The 14,991-nt window shown below is 40.6% G+C and overlaps 1 protein-coding gene across 1 annotated transcript in view; it reads left to right on the top strand.

The window, feature by feature from the left end:
- Positions 1-14,991, top strand: part of Rab10 (RAB10, member RAS oncogene family) — a 55,138-nt gene that overhangs the window by 703 nt on the left and 39,444 nt on the right. The window lies entirely within an intron of this gene.

The raw sequence follows: 14,991 nt of genomic DNA, 5'->3' as shown, positions 1-14,991 counted from the left end.
GTGTGGGGCTCTGTAGCCGCGAGCCGTTTTCTTTTATTCCAGACATCTTGCTTCCCGGAATTTACGCCTTTGTTCCAGTGATTCCAATTCCAGACGACAGACCTAAGTTACTGTTGGAATCGGAATAGCGCTTACTGGGGCGGGGTCTTCCCATGCTTAACCATCCGGTCTTTTGCTTTCAAGTCTCCTTCTCTGTTCGGTGCCTGCTGGCACAAAATATGCAGCATTTAGCATGGTTCCAGAATCCTGTTTCTTTAAGTGACTTGACTGGCCGTACCATAATTGCGTGAAGTTACTTGATGTGCTATTTGTAATAGACGTATTCTAGTGGTTGGGATTGAAGCAATACTGGCTGTGTGGCAAAGGCCCGAATTTATATTGGGGGTCAAAGAGAAAATATTCCATCTGGCTGTTACTTGGAGTAAACTCGGGAGTTGCAGAATCATTAAGGAAAATGAGAGGGGCGGGGGAAAGTGAGTTGGCTGTCTTGACTGAACCATTGATGTGTCAAACAATCGGAGGCCCTTCGTGCTTGGGGTGGGAATCTGCCATGGTTGGCTCACAGTGCTTTTTCAAGACCTCAACAGAAGCAGTAGTCTGAGGGAGATGGTCGGTTTCTGACTTCTCAACCCGATGGAATCAAGTCAAGTTCTCATGTTTTAGTTGATGCTAGAGTTTACAGGAAAATATTTCGTCAGTCATGGCTCTAAGGACTTCTAATGTTCTTTCACCACATATTTCGGAATTACTTGGTATGGAAATAAAGGCTGACGGGGTTGACCTTTTAAATTGGTTTCCTGTTTCGGAAATGAAAAGGGAAGGTTCCAAGAAAGTCATTTTGACGCTAGCACCAACATTAATTTTGTCAAAGTAATTGTACATGAAATATCTCCTCTACTCCCTCCCTCAGTATTTTAAAGTATCCGGTGTCTATCATTTTTTGAACCTCAGCTCCGGCATTAGAGCAGTGCAGGAAAACTTGTGATAAATGTAACTAACTTCATGATGAGGTTATATAGAGAAGCAACTGTCGTGGGTTTGCTTAAGAATTGGGAAAATCAAACTGATTTTTAACCAATTTATAGTATTACTGAAATCAGCTTGGATTTCCTTAAGACATATTTGTAGGTAGCTTAAACATATTCTTATAACGCAAGTTAATACTGAAATTAAAGTGAGCGAGTTTTTATTTAAAATGGGTTGTTTTACCTTACTGGTGAGTGGGGTTGTCAAAATATAAAGCTTGAACTTGTCCTCTGTTTAGTGGATTAGCACTTATAGCACTAGTTTGAAGTGTAGCTGGGTGAGTCAGGTGGCTAGAAGAGCAAATATTTATTGAGCACCAAATGCTAGGCACTGTTAAAGCTTTGGGAATGAGTGGTCGATACAGTAGACCCCATGACTATTCTGATGAAGACGGTGACAATAGTGTGCAGAGCACTACGGTGAGGAGAGGGAGGAAGGAGACTAGTCAGAACTGTGGGGAATCTGCTTTATATGGACTGACAGTTTAAAAGGAAGCCTGAAAGACAGATATGAATTGGATCAGAGGGGAGACAGCCTTTCTGAAAGAAAGAATTTAATGTGTGATTTTTTTTTTTTTAAACCTGCCCTTGAGAAGGGTGAGGTGAAAGTAGGAAGTAAAGTTTTGTGGTGAAGAATGCTCCCCAGCTCCCCAGCTCCCCAGCTGCTTGTCCCCAGGTACTGGGCATTAACTAACCTCATGGTCGGTAGGCAAGCCATTGAGCTACAGTGCCAGTCTGACCATAGTCTTTATTGTCCTTTGACTTAGGGAAATGGGTTGTTTCCCATGTAGCCTGCTGTGTTGAATTCCTGGCTCCACAGGTTACTAACTGCAACTTTGGCTACAATGTCTTAAAATAGACAGTGCAAATGTGTTTGCTGTGTATGGCACTTGTGAGGATTTATAGGTCAGTGAGAGCAAAGCACTTAACAATGGTGCCAGGTACTTTGTAGGAACACAGTGCAGATTTATGTGGAATATATGGCCTTCCTGCTACTAGTGTGTGACAGAATATGTTGCTTTATGGACTGCATAATGTGTGTAATGACCGCTTGAATATTTGTTGGTGCTCTGCTAAACAATTTTGCTGTAACCTCTGACATTTACACATTTTGATATAAAATATTTGATATTTTGACACAGGATTTGATTAAAGTAAACTAAGAAAATGAACACAATTCTGATCATTCTTTGTCCAGTTCAAACTTGGTGCTGCAGATTTTGAATTCTGCTATCTTTGTAACTTTGGTAGTCACAAAGGAAAAAATTAATAATATTTTTTAACTCGTCAAAGATGCACATATGCAGCCAATTTCAAACGGATATTTTACATTGTTTTCGTCTAATGTGGGAGCTGTATGGACAGCCCATCTCAATTTATATTAGACATATTTCAAGTGTTCTGTCGCCAACGTGGCTAGTGGCTACCATATATTGATAGTTATGTCTAAACAACAGGAAAGTAGTCAATTGATCCACATAACTAGAGATACTTAGTGCGTTTATCACTTTAGGACATGTTTTCAGTGGGCCAGAGTCCTGTTTCCTCTGCCAGTGTGCATTCTACCACTGAGATACACACCTAGCATCAAAACCTGCACTAATGAAGCAGTAGTCACTTTAGAAGTGTTGCAAAGGACTGGGCTGCAAGGAAGGCAGCCCATCATATTCCAGGCTGGATGGTTTTTGCTGCTTACTGGTTAACTCTGGAGGAAGGCTTTTTATTGATTTATGGTTCTTACAGTGCTCACCAGGACTACTGTTCTTGTCTCTCTGTATACCTTCAGTTCTGTATACAAACATATTCATATTAGAAATTATGTAAGTTTTTGTGTTCTGGTTCTATTGGATACTGTTGCAAAAATAAATTATTGGTATGTTTCACATTTAACCAATTGCAAAGTGAATCTAAAGTCACAGCTGGGTGTGGTGGTTCATGCTTCTAATTCCAAGACTTAGTGGCTTAGGCAGGAGGATCACAGGTTCAAATAGCAAGATGGCTAACAACATCAAAAAAGTGAGTCTTAAGATTATTTGAATAAGTTACACGGGGTCAGGGATCTATGTTTATTTGGGTTTTTTTTGTTTTGTTTTGTTTTGTTTTGTTTTGTTTTTTTGCCTGTAACTGCACTAAAGGAGGTGGATGATGAATAATGAACACAGGTAGGAGAGAGGATAGTACAGTGATATAATCCTCATAGGAACATACTGGAGCAGAGCTAACTTACTTTAATACTTTACTTTCAGTTTGCTTTCTGAGTATTGTGAAGTAAATTGGGATCAGATTTTACTTAATAATAAGTATTAGCTGTTTGATAATTGAGTAATTTGTGGGCTGTGTGTGCGTTGCATGTGGAGGCCAGAGGATGAGGTCAGGTGTGGACCTCTCTTCTCTCCACTGCACTTTTTGAGATAGGGTCTTTCATTGAACCCTGAACTTGCTGATCGATTGCTGGCAAGCAAGCCCCAAAGATCCTCCTGTCTCAATTTTTCCAGTGGTGGGAAGCCTGTGTGATGCCTGGCTTTTTTTTTTTTTTTTTTTTTTCGGGAGCTGGGGACCGAACCCAGGGCTTTGTGCTTGCTAGGCAAGTACTCTACCACTGAGCTAAATCCCCAACCCCGATGCCTGGCTTTTTACTTCGATGGTGAGAGTCTGTACTCAGTCCTTATTTTGTGCATCAAGCACTCTGGGGCAAAACTGTTCTTAGAAATTTTTTAAAGATTCTTTGGAAAGTAATAAAGAAAGTTACTGGTTCTGGATGTATACAAATTTTAGTGGTTGATTTGACCATAATTTTCTTGGTAGTATGTACTCTGGAAAGTATTACTTGATGATAGAATAGTTATAAGAATTTGTTTTTTTTTTTTCCAAAGATTTATTTATTTATTATATATAAGTCGCTGTCTTCAAACACACCAGAAGAGGGCATCAGATCCCATTACAGATGGTTGTGAACCACCATGTGGTTGCCGGGAATTGAACTCAGGACCTCTGGAAGAGCAGTTGGTATTCTTAACCACTGAGCCATCTCTCCAGCCCCAAGAATTTGTTCTTAAAGCACATTCTTTTTACATTTCAAATGTTATTCCCTTTCCTGGTTTCCTGTCCATAAGCCCCCATCCCTCCCCCTTCCTCTCTATAAGGGTGTTCCCCACCCCCCCCAACCCTCCAACCTCTAATTTTTGTTTTTTGAGACAGTTTCTCTGTGTAGCCCTAGCTATCCTGGAATTTGTTCTGTAGACCAGGTTGGTCTCAAACTCAGGGATCCACTTGCCTCTGCCTCCCAAATGCTGGGATTAAATGTGTGTGCCACCACCACCTGGCAAAGCACACATTTTGTGTGTGTATGTGTGTGTGTGCGCGTGTGCGTGTGATCTTAATATTATTTATTTTATGTGTTTGAGTGTTTTGTCTGCACATTTGTATGTATACTTTGTGCTTAGTGTTCTTTGAGGCCAGAAGAAGGTAATAGATCTCCCAGAACTGGGGTTGTAGACAGGAGCCACTATGTGGGTGCTGGGAACCAAACTCTGGTCCTCTGTAAGAGCAGCAAGTACTCTTAACTGCTGAGAGATCTCCAGCCTGTAGGCTTTTTTGAGACAGGGTTTCTTTGTGTAGTACTGGTGGTGTCCTAGAACTTAGTCTATAGACCAGGCTTGTCTCAAATTCTGCCTCTCTGCCTCTCTGCCTCTCTGCCTCTCTGCCTCTCTGCCTCTCTGCCTCTCTCCCTCTCTCTGCCTCTCTCTCTCTCCCTCTGCCTCTCTCTCTCTCTCTCTGCCTCTCTGCCTCTCTGCCTGCCTCTCTGCCTCTCTGCCTCTCTCTCTGCCTCTCTGCCTCTCTGCCTCTGCCTCCAGAATGCTAGGATTAAAGACTATCACACCAGCTAAAGCTCACATTCTTTTTTCTCTAAAGATTTATTTATTTATTATATAAGTCATTGGAAGAGGGCATTAGATCTCATTACAGAGGGTTGTGAGCCACCATGTGGTTGCTGGGATTTGAACTCAGGACCTCTGGAAGAGCAGTCAGTGCTCTTAACCACTGAGCCATTTCTCCAGCCCCAAAGCACACATTCTTTTTTTGTTGTTTAATTTTATTTATTTTAAAATTTTTTATTGCATAATTTCTTTAGCACACGTTCTTAATGTATTGTTTCCACTGGATGTGCTGTCATTTGGTCCTTAATCCCCACTCTACACCGAGATTTCTTATTTTTCTAAGGATAGTATTTTCACTGAATAATATAGTCCCTCATGTAAGAAAATTAAATTGATAAAGACTTGCCTCTGAGAGATGTGTAATATCTTTTTATTATCTAAGTGTATTAGCTGAGCTTTGGAAGAATAAATTGATTCTACTAACCTCCATTAAAGACTTGTTGATTAGGCTAGCAAGATAGCTCAGCAGTTAAGGCCACTGTGCCAAGCCTGATGACTTGAGCTTGTCCCTTGGTACTCACTTGGTAGAAGGAGAGATCAACAATTCCAAGTTGCCCTCTGACCTCTGCATGTATGCTGTGACACTTGAGAGTGTGTATGAACACACACACACACACACACACACACACACACAGAGTCAAATCAATCAATAAATGTGATTACTTTTCCCTAAGAATCAGTTGATTTAACTAAATTAGTGGCACATGCCTGGAATCCCAGTACTCAGAAGGCGAAGGATGTAAGTCTACAGCTATCCTGATCTACAAGGAAGATTCCAGGATGGTCAGGGACAAGTGGCACAGTCCTGTAATGCCCTTACTCAGGACAAAGACAAGAGAATCACTGCAAATTGAAGTCAGCCTAGTTTATGTAGCATGTTACAAAGTAAGACACCGTCTTCCCAAACAAAAGGAAAACAACAAAAGAGTTGATGAAATCCAACTGACCCCATTTTATATAGTGTCTGCTTTTTAGAAAAATGAGCCAAACCTTTGTCATAAAGCATGTGAGAGCTACGCAGTGATACTCAGGCGGGTGCTGCAGGAATGCCAGAATGCCTAAGGGATTTTTCTCATTGAAGCATGTGCTTTTAGGATAGATTAAAACTATGTAAGCTTGACTCCAAAAATACATGTACAAATGGCTCATAAGCACATGAAAAGATATTCAGCCTCTTTAATAATTAAAGAAACACAGGTCAAATCAACAGTGAGATGTTATCTTACAGTCATTAGAATGGTTATTCTCTATTAGACCATGGTGGCATAGGCCTTTAATCCCAGCTACATGTGAGGCAGAGGCAGAAGGATTTTAGGTTCAAGGCTTGTCTAGTCTGCAGAGCAAGAATGTCCTGGGTAGGTTAGTGAGAACTTGTTCAAATAAACAAAAGGAGGGCTGGGGGTGTAGGGTGCTCAGCATGTGTGAGACTCTGGTTCAGTCCTCAGTAATGTAACATACACAGGATAGACGAGAGAGTAAACAGTACCCCACAGAAACAAGACAGAAACAAAGGCAAGTGTTGACAATTTGGAGGATTTGGAGTTCTGACATGTTGCTGGGACTTCAGATAGTACCGTGGGAAATAGCATAGGCGACCTGGTGTTATTGCTTATGACTAACCCCAGCACTCAGGAGGCTGCAGCAGGAGGATTGCTTGTGTGTTCAAGGTTAGCCTGGGCTACATAGTGAGTTCTGTACTAACCTGGCTATAGTGATACTGTTTAACAAAATTCATCAAAAAAAAAAAAAGGGCTGGGGGGACATGGCTCAGTTAGTAGAATGCCCTGGGTTTAATTCTCCAGAACTTCATAAACTGAGTGTGGTGATGCACACCTGTAATCGCAGTACTCAAAAGGAAGAGGGAAGAGGATCAGAAGTTCCAGGTCATCCTTGGCCATATAAGGAGTTTGGGACTAATCTGAGCTAGAGACCCTGTTTTTGATTTTTTTTTTTTAAAGGGCAACAGAAAGAATATGATCCAGCAAATCTCTTAAGTTATACCCAAGATAGTTACAAGCATTTAAAAAAAAGTTGTGGTAGAACTCTGACTCCCAAAGCCTTGTGCTTGCTAGGCAAGACCTATTCGGAGTTTGAAGTAGGGACTCACAGAATGCTAGTAAATAACTCAAAGCCCATTGATGGATGAATAAAATATGTAGACATGCTATGGATAATCCATCCTTGAAAAATAATAAAGTTTTGGTAAGCACTATAACATAGATGGACCTCAAAATTATAGCCACATGGTTGTTCACACCTGAATGCTGAAATTTCAGCATTCCAGATAGAGACAGGTGGGAGTCAGCATAAGGCCAGTCTGGCCTACACAGTGAGCTCCAAGCAAGCCAGGGCTGTGTAGAGAGACCCTGCCTCAAAAAACAAAATAGAACAACATAAAGCAAGTTAGATGGGAGAAAACAGATATTTATGTGAGGTATCTGGAGCAGACAGATTTATAGAGAAAATGGAATAGTGATTAGCAGGATGTTAATGGCAAGGGTGTCCTAGATAATGGTTAAAGGACATAGAATTTTCATTTGGAATGTTGGAAAAGTTTTAGAGGTGAGGGGGCGGGCTGATGGTCCTCCTGTGTCTGCCTCCCTTTCTGTTGAGATTACAGTATTATGACACCAAGCTCAGCTTAAGATCAATTTTTAAAAGTTGATAAAATGGTATTTTGTGACATGTAACACTATCAAACAAAACTTAACAAGGCTGTTGAAACATTTGACCATGCTGTCTAAAACGAGCATTTGATCATAGAAATTCCCTTCTATGACAGCTAATGCTAACAGTGGCTGGTGAGGAAAGAGGAACCTTCAGGTTTCACTTAGAATACCGAATGATTCTTTTAGGGCTCTCTATTCATTGCTATATGTCTCATTCTGAGAATTTCATTGCCATGTTGCACCACACCCCCAAATATTGGTAGGTTAGAACAGATTGTTCTACTCATTAATTTCAATCTGAAGAGTAGAGTTCCCCAGGAGGGGCAATGCTTCAACTGGATTATTTGTCCTTTGCATGATAGAGTTCGGAGTATAATAGAACAGAGAAGATAATGCCTGCGAGAACTGTCTTCTTTAAGGATTGTGGGCTATAATGCTCTGTCAAGTACTAGAACAAAACTACTGATACTTCCTTGTGACTTGGAGGGGGGAAAGAACAGAAGCAGAAATACTGGAGATCTGTTTCAATTTGAAACATTACTAGGTTTCCCGGGTGGTGCTGTGGTAGCAGCTGCAATGGGCAGGAAAGTGGAGGCTGCTGAATCTTCGTTTACAAATGAGACTGTTTATTGAGCACAAAATACAGATTTTGTGATTAGCCATAGACGTACGTGAGGAAACTATGTATGAAGATGGTTAAGTTGTGAAGGAGTTTAAAAGAGCAAGAAAAGGTATTGAGGTTAGGGTAGAATGTTTGAAGCTAAATGGATGGTAAGAACAAGTTTTTTGAATATGGAGTGAATTCTTCAAATACACTTATACTGAAGATGTAACCTGTACACCTGAAACCCCAGTACAAGGGAAGCAGAGACAGGAGAAATGCTAGAAGTTTCAGGTCAGCCTGGCCTATGCAGCAAATTTGAGGCAAGCCAGGGCTACAGGGCAAGACCTTGTCTCAAAAAACCAAAGCTAGTAACACAATTTGAAGTTTCTATGAGTGCCTGTATATGTGGGTACCACATGTGTGCCTGGTGCCTGAATAAACCAGAGGAGGTGTCAGATTTCACAGAACTGAAGTTACAGGTGGTTATGATTCACCATATGGGTGCTGGGAATTGAACTCGGTTCCTCTTCAAAGGCAACAAGTGCTCTTAACTGTGGAGCTATCTTGCTGGCTTCTTTAGTGGTAAGTTCTGTTCTTTTAAAATGTTTAATATTTGTATTTGCATATAATGTTTGAATCAGATCTATTTCCCCATTTTTCTCATGCCATATTCACCTTATCATCCTTCTAATTTTTTCCTCTGAACTTGATGTGTTCTCTCTCTATTAATTCTACTGAGTTCATTTAATGCTCTCTGTATGTGCATAGGTTTAGGGCCATCTCCTAGAGCATTCATGAAAAAAACTGATTCTCTTTCCCCCAGGGCAGCCATCACCTGCCAGTAGCTCCTCAGTGCCCACCTGTTCCCCCTCCTCCATGCTGGGATTTTTATCTGGCTAATTTGAATTTGTACATGTTTTCAGTTTTGTGCATGTAGTCTAAGGGTGTGTGCGGTTGTGCTGTCATGTTGTCATGGCCAGCAGATATTACTTCTCTACAGACATGAACTCCCTCTAGTTTCTAATCTTTACGTCGTGTGTGTGTGTGTGTGTGTGTGTGTGTGTGTGTGTGTGTGTGTGTGTGTGTGTGTGTTAGGGCATGCCTATGGAAACCGTAGGACAACTTTGTGAAGCCAGTTTTCTGCTTTGACTTAGGTGGGTTCCAGGGATTGACATGTTTACCCACTGAATCATCTTCCCCCCTTTCTCTTCTGAGTTAAAAAAATTCTCTTTATTCAATTAATTTCCTTTTATCTGTTTCCAGGCTTCCTATATCCCAGTAACCTCTCAGTGAGTTTTCTCACAGTCAAGCCATTATCAGAGAGAGAATCTTTTGGCTTCTTATGATTCCTGGCTATCTCTAGTCTAGACCTTTTCTCCTCCCATCTTTTGTAACAGGCTCACAGCTATCGCCTTGGAAATTCCCTCGGTCTCCTGTGTGTGACATTCTTGTCTTTACTGAACATTCTACCTTGAAGCCTATCATCCTCTAGTAGCTCTTACGGGAAGGCAGCATATAAAGGGAAGCTTTGGGTTTTTTTTTAAAAAGTTCATGTTTGGGGTTGGGGATTTAGCTCAGTGGTAGAGCGCTTGCCTAGGAAGCGCAAGGCCCTGGGTTCGGTCCCCAGCTCCGAAAAAAAGAACCAAAAAAAAGTTCATGTTTGACAATTCTTTTTCAAAGTGGTACTGGGGATCAAAATCAGGGCCTGTACATGCTATACCAGGGCTTTGCATCAAGACATGCCTCTAGTTCCCTGGCTCTAGTTCCATGGCCATGCTTTAATTCTTCCCCATGATGCACTTGAGTGTTTGATGGTTGTCTAGGTCAAAAATGGTTTCCAATTTTTCTTTTAGCTTTGGATGGTGCTTTGGTTTTGGCACTGTTCCGATTCCTTCTTGTTAGTGGCAGAGCTTGTTTTTGAAAGTCTTAGGAATTAAAAATTCTTCAAGGTCCTAGTTAGAAGTTTCAGTTCTTGCTTGGTGGGCACTGTTTCTTTTAAAATCTATTGCTCTGCCTACATGGGTCTTTTCAGGGTCCTCACTGGAATTTCTTGTTGTAATTTTTTCCCCTTCCCTTTATTTTCTGTTGCCTTTTAACTGAATATTGGAGTCCCTGGATTGTCTTAGTTTTTATTCTCCAGTTATGCTGATTTGTTCTACTGCCTGGAAAATCTCCTCAACCATATATTTTAGCTATGGTCCCCTCTCTTCTCCCTTTCCTTAAACCCAGTGGTAAGATTACAGACTTGAAATACTATACTCGCCTGTCTTATACTTTCTTCTATTGACTAGATCTGGGTCTGTTTCATTCTTTCTCTTGCTCACTCAATTTCTTCTTTTCTCCTTGTATCCCAGACTGATCTTGAACAGGCTGTGCCACCCAAGGATGTCTTCAGACCCCCCCAATACTGTTTTACCTCCTGTGTACTAGCATTACAGGCATGCCCTATTATGTCCAGCTTATATTTTCAACTTCAGTAACTCCTCTCCTGTCCTTTTCTACCTCCCTTCTTTCTTCCTTCTCTTTCCTCCTTAACAGGGTCTTTTGTAGGCTTGAATGGCCCTGAACTTGCTTGTCTTCCCTCCACCTTGCAGTGCTGGGATCACCTCAGTATGTAGAGGTATCTCCCACCAAGCTTAGTTAATGTTCTGAATTGATCTCTGGGATCCACATTGTGGAAGGAGAGAAGTTATTGCCACAGATTGTTCTCTGACTTAACTCATATGCCATAGATGGCATGTCTGCATAAGTACACAATAAGGTTTAAAAATTAAACAAGTTTTTAAAAGCATTACTGAATTGTTAGAAAGGTAATTTCAGCCAGTGGTACAGGCCTGTAATCCCAGTTATTCAGGACGTTGAAGCAAAGGATGACCATTTTAGCTCAGTGGGACTCTACCTCAAGATCAAAGTATAAAGAACTGTGGGCATGTGTTTTGGTGATAGAGTACTTGCTTATGGAACAATTCTGTTTTTCCAGAGAATGACCCTCAGATCATGTCTGTGGCATCGAGAGGAGAGTATAAATTTGGTTGTCTGTGTTCTTGGTAGAACAGTTAAAGACAGTGGAGTGAGTTAGTGGCTGTAAGGCTAGCTTAAATTTCAGTATATTTAGTCCTTTTTGTTAAGTCGGTGTTTAAGCATGCTTATTACATTTATAGAGGGCTCCTGTTTGGTTCCCAGTATCCACAGGGCAGCTCAAAACCTCCTGTAACTCCTGCTTAGAAGGTGTCTGAAGCCTCAGGCTTCCATGAGCGCTCACACTCATGTGCACATACATTCTCTTCCACAGACACACAATTAAAAATATGTAAATTTAAAACAAAAAAGAAAAATCTCCCTGTTTCAGTCTTATCCCCATGTCCCACTGCACCTGTTATCCTAACTGATAGTGAGCTTGTTTTGCTGTCCTTGCAAATGGTCATTTAGATTCCTGCTGAATCTTGAGTAGTGATGGCATCTGGCTGTGAGAATGGAGTCTTACATTTCAATCTTATGCTCTTGATCCATTGTTTTTAATAAGATCCAACAACAAACGGCTCAGCTACTTCACAGTCTGTCAGTGTTATGGTAGAACTTGTATATTATATTGTATATTATATCACTTGGCCATTAAATAGTAAGACAGTTTGAGTTTGGCTGATTCAAGACCTCATAAATACTTGCTTAGAAAAGAGCAAGTGTTGAGTTAATTTACCTTATACAGTCATAATTTTAACAATATTTTACCTCCCTTACGTGAGGCAATAGATGTGCGATTTTGAAAATTCTGTAGCCTCCCTGCCATCCTTCTTCCCACCTTTGCCTCCTTCCTCCCTCATAGGTGTTTTGTTGGTTTGTTTCGAATAGGATCATACATAGTCTAGGTTGACCAGAATTCACTGCACAGTTGAGGAGTTGAGGGTGACCTGGAACTCCTGATCTTCTACCACTTCAGAGTACTGGGATTCAGACACAGACCACTCTCAGGATCTCACTCTGTAACCCAGGTTGATTTAGAGCTCACTTTATAGCCCGTGAACTCACATCTGAGTCTCCATAGTACTGGGGTTACAGGCTTGAGCTGCCATGTATGTGTAGCTTTATTTTTCATTTAAAATTGTATTTATAAATTTGTGAGTGGGCATGTATATCACAGTTTGTGGTTTGGAGGTCAACCTTCAGAACTGTGCTCTTTCTCTCTACCATGTGGGTCATAGGGATGGAACTCAGGCTGTTGGGCTTGGTGGCAGGTTCTCTTAACCTGTCAAGCCATCTCATTGGAGCCATTCTCCAACTTTTTTGTTTCAAGTACAGGTGGAAGTTATGAGTAAGATCATTTGACAGAGTTTTGAAGCATTGGATAATAAAGGGATGGTTAGTTAGGAAACAGATAGGAGACATCGAGGAGTACTGGTCTATGTTTCTAGAGTCATCAGACTTTGACCTTTTACCTGATTTTATTAAGCTCTAAGCATCTGAGAAGAGCAAACTTTGGCTGCTAAATGCTAACATGTTCATCCATTGGAAACAGTACATAGAAATGTATCAAATCTGAAAGCTAAAGCTGAAATTATTGTTACTGTATCATGAAGATAAATTTCTTTGATTAGAGTCATCTCTGTAAAGGATATACTTTGGAAACAATGAAAATAGTGTTTGTTGCTTCAAATATAATGATAGTTTGGTGTGGAGTCTTTTCCTTAAGATGCAGCATAACTGACTTGTAAGATAATAAATAATACCTATGTTAAAAGAAGGGAGAATACTGGATTTGTCCGTGGAAAAGTTAAGTCTGTGGTGAATGTAATCTAAGCACACAGGAGCCCAGGTAAAAGAAATTTAAATTTAATACTAATACAAGTATTAGGATTATTGGAGAGCTATCTTGAAATATAGGTGAACCACTTTAGGGGGTAAATAAAAGTGTTTTATTGAGTAAATTCAAAGAAGAAAGAAAGAGAGGAAGAGAGAAAGAAAGAAAGAAAGAAAATTCTCTGTTTAAGTAGATTCAAAAGGGTCTCTACAGGTGTGTGCATGTCAGATGCCTTAGCAGACACTGGTTACTCTCTGACCTTTAAGACAAGTATCTGGGAAATCAGGCTCTCTCTCATTTAATAATCTTTGAGAAGAATCATAGGTCAGAGTTTGCAGATTTGTGTCTTTCTGTTTTGTTTTGTTTTTTTTTTTTACAATAAACTATTTTCATTAAATAGAACACTTTATAACATGGATAATTATAAATTAAGCAATGTGATCTATTAATTAGGTAATTTTGTGGCTAAAGAATAGTATGTGCCTAAGGGAATAAAAAGTAATTCCAATATTAACCAGATAAATCCAGCATAACTAATTTTATAATATGACATTTCTTCGTTATTTTGTTGTAGCTTCTCCTGAAAAAAATTCAAGTTGTTTTCCTGGGCTGGGGAGATAGCTGAGTATAGGTGAGAGGTCTAGAGTGCTGTGGGCTTGACAGCCTGCCTGTAATCCAGTGCTCTGCAGGCAGAGACAGGACATGACTACCTTGACCACCCAATCTGTGAGTTCTGATTTAGCAAGAGGAGATAAGGCAGAGAGTGATAAAAGAAGACATTCAGAGTCAGCCTCTGACTTTCATAGGCATGAACATATATGTGCATATGGATATGCCTACCTAAACGAATATGAATATACGTGTATGCACACATGCTAAAAAAAAAGTGTTTATCTGAGCGGGGCATGGTGGGCCACACTTGTAATCCCAGTACTCAGAATGTTGAGACAGACCTATCACCATGGGTTTGAGACCAGTCTGGGCTATGTGAGTTCCAGTATACCTGGATTACTGAGTGAGACTATGTTAAAACAGGCAAACATGCTTTCAAGGAATAGCTCAGCAACACCACATATTAGGGTTTCGTTGCTGTGAAGAGACAGCATAACCAAGGAAAAACTTATAAAGGGCATCGTTTAATTAGGGCTGGCTTACAGTTGCAGAGGTTTAATCTATTTCATCATGGTGGGAAGCATGGCAGTGTGCAGGAGACTTGGCGCTGGAAGAGCTGAAAGTTGTACATCTTGATCTGCAGGCAGCAGGAGATTGTCATCCACACTGGGGCAGATGAGCATAGAAGACCTCAAAGCCTGCTTTCACTGTGACACACTTCCATCAAGGCCACATCTCCAGTAAGGCCACACCTCTTAATGTACCACTCCCTATGGCAAAATATTGAAACTCATGAATTTATGGAGGCCAAATCTATTCAAACCAGATCCTATGTGAGAGTCGAGGTTTCACTACCAGCTTATATACACTACCTGCCTCACATCTCAGTACCCAAAGGTTTTTCTGTAGATGACACAAACTGTAGAACTGTTTTACATTTAAGACTATGTATGTGTACATGTGTAGGCACATATGTATCACAGTGTAAGAATGTGAAGGTCAAAGGAGTCCGATTTCTCCTTCCTACTTTCAAGTAGGTTCTGGGGATTGAATTCAGATCAACAGGTTTGGTGGTCAAGTACCATTACCTACTGAGCCATCTTGCTAGCCTAGAACGTTTCCTTTCTTCCTCCTTCTGTCTTCTTTCTCTTTTGAGACTATGTCTCACAAAGTCCAGTCAGGCTTTGAACTGGTTTCCTTGTGTGTCACTTGAGTGCTGGCATTGCAGGTATGAGCCACTATACCGAACTTTTTTGCTTTTTATTTTTTTAAGCAAAACATTTAAACTTTGTCCTATAGTCTCATGAGCTTTGTCGAGCAGATTTTTTTTTCTTCCTAGGCTGTGATT

This window comes from Rattus rattus, chromosome 7 (assembly GCF_011064425.1).
Source record: "Rattus rattus isolate New Zealand chromosome 7, Rrattus_CSIRO_v1, whole genome shotgun sequence".
Classification (NCBI taxonomy): Eukaryota; Metazoa; Chordata; class Mammalia; order Rodentia; family Muridae; genus Rattus; species Rattus rattus.
Note: the sequence above shows the minus strand (reverse complement) of the source record. Positions and strands in the feature narration are given on the sequence as shown.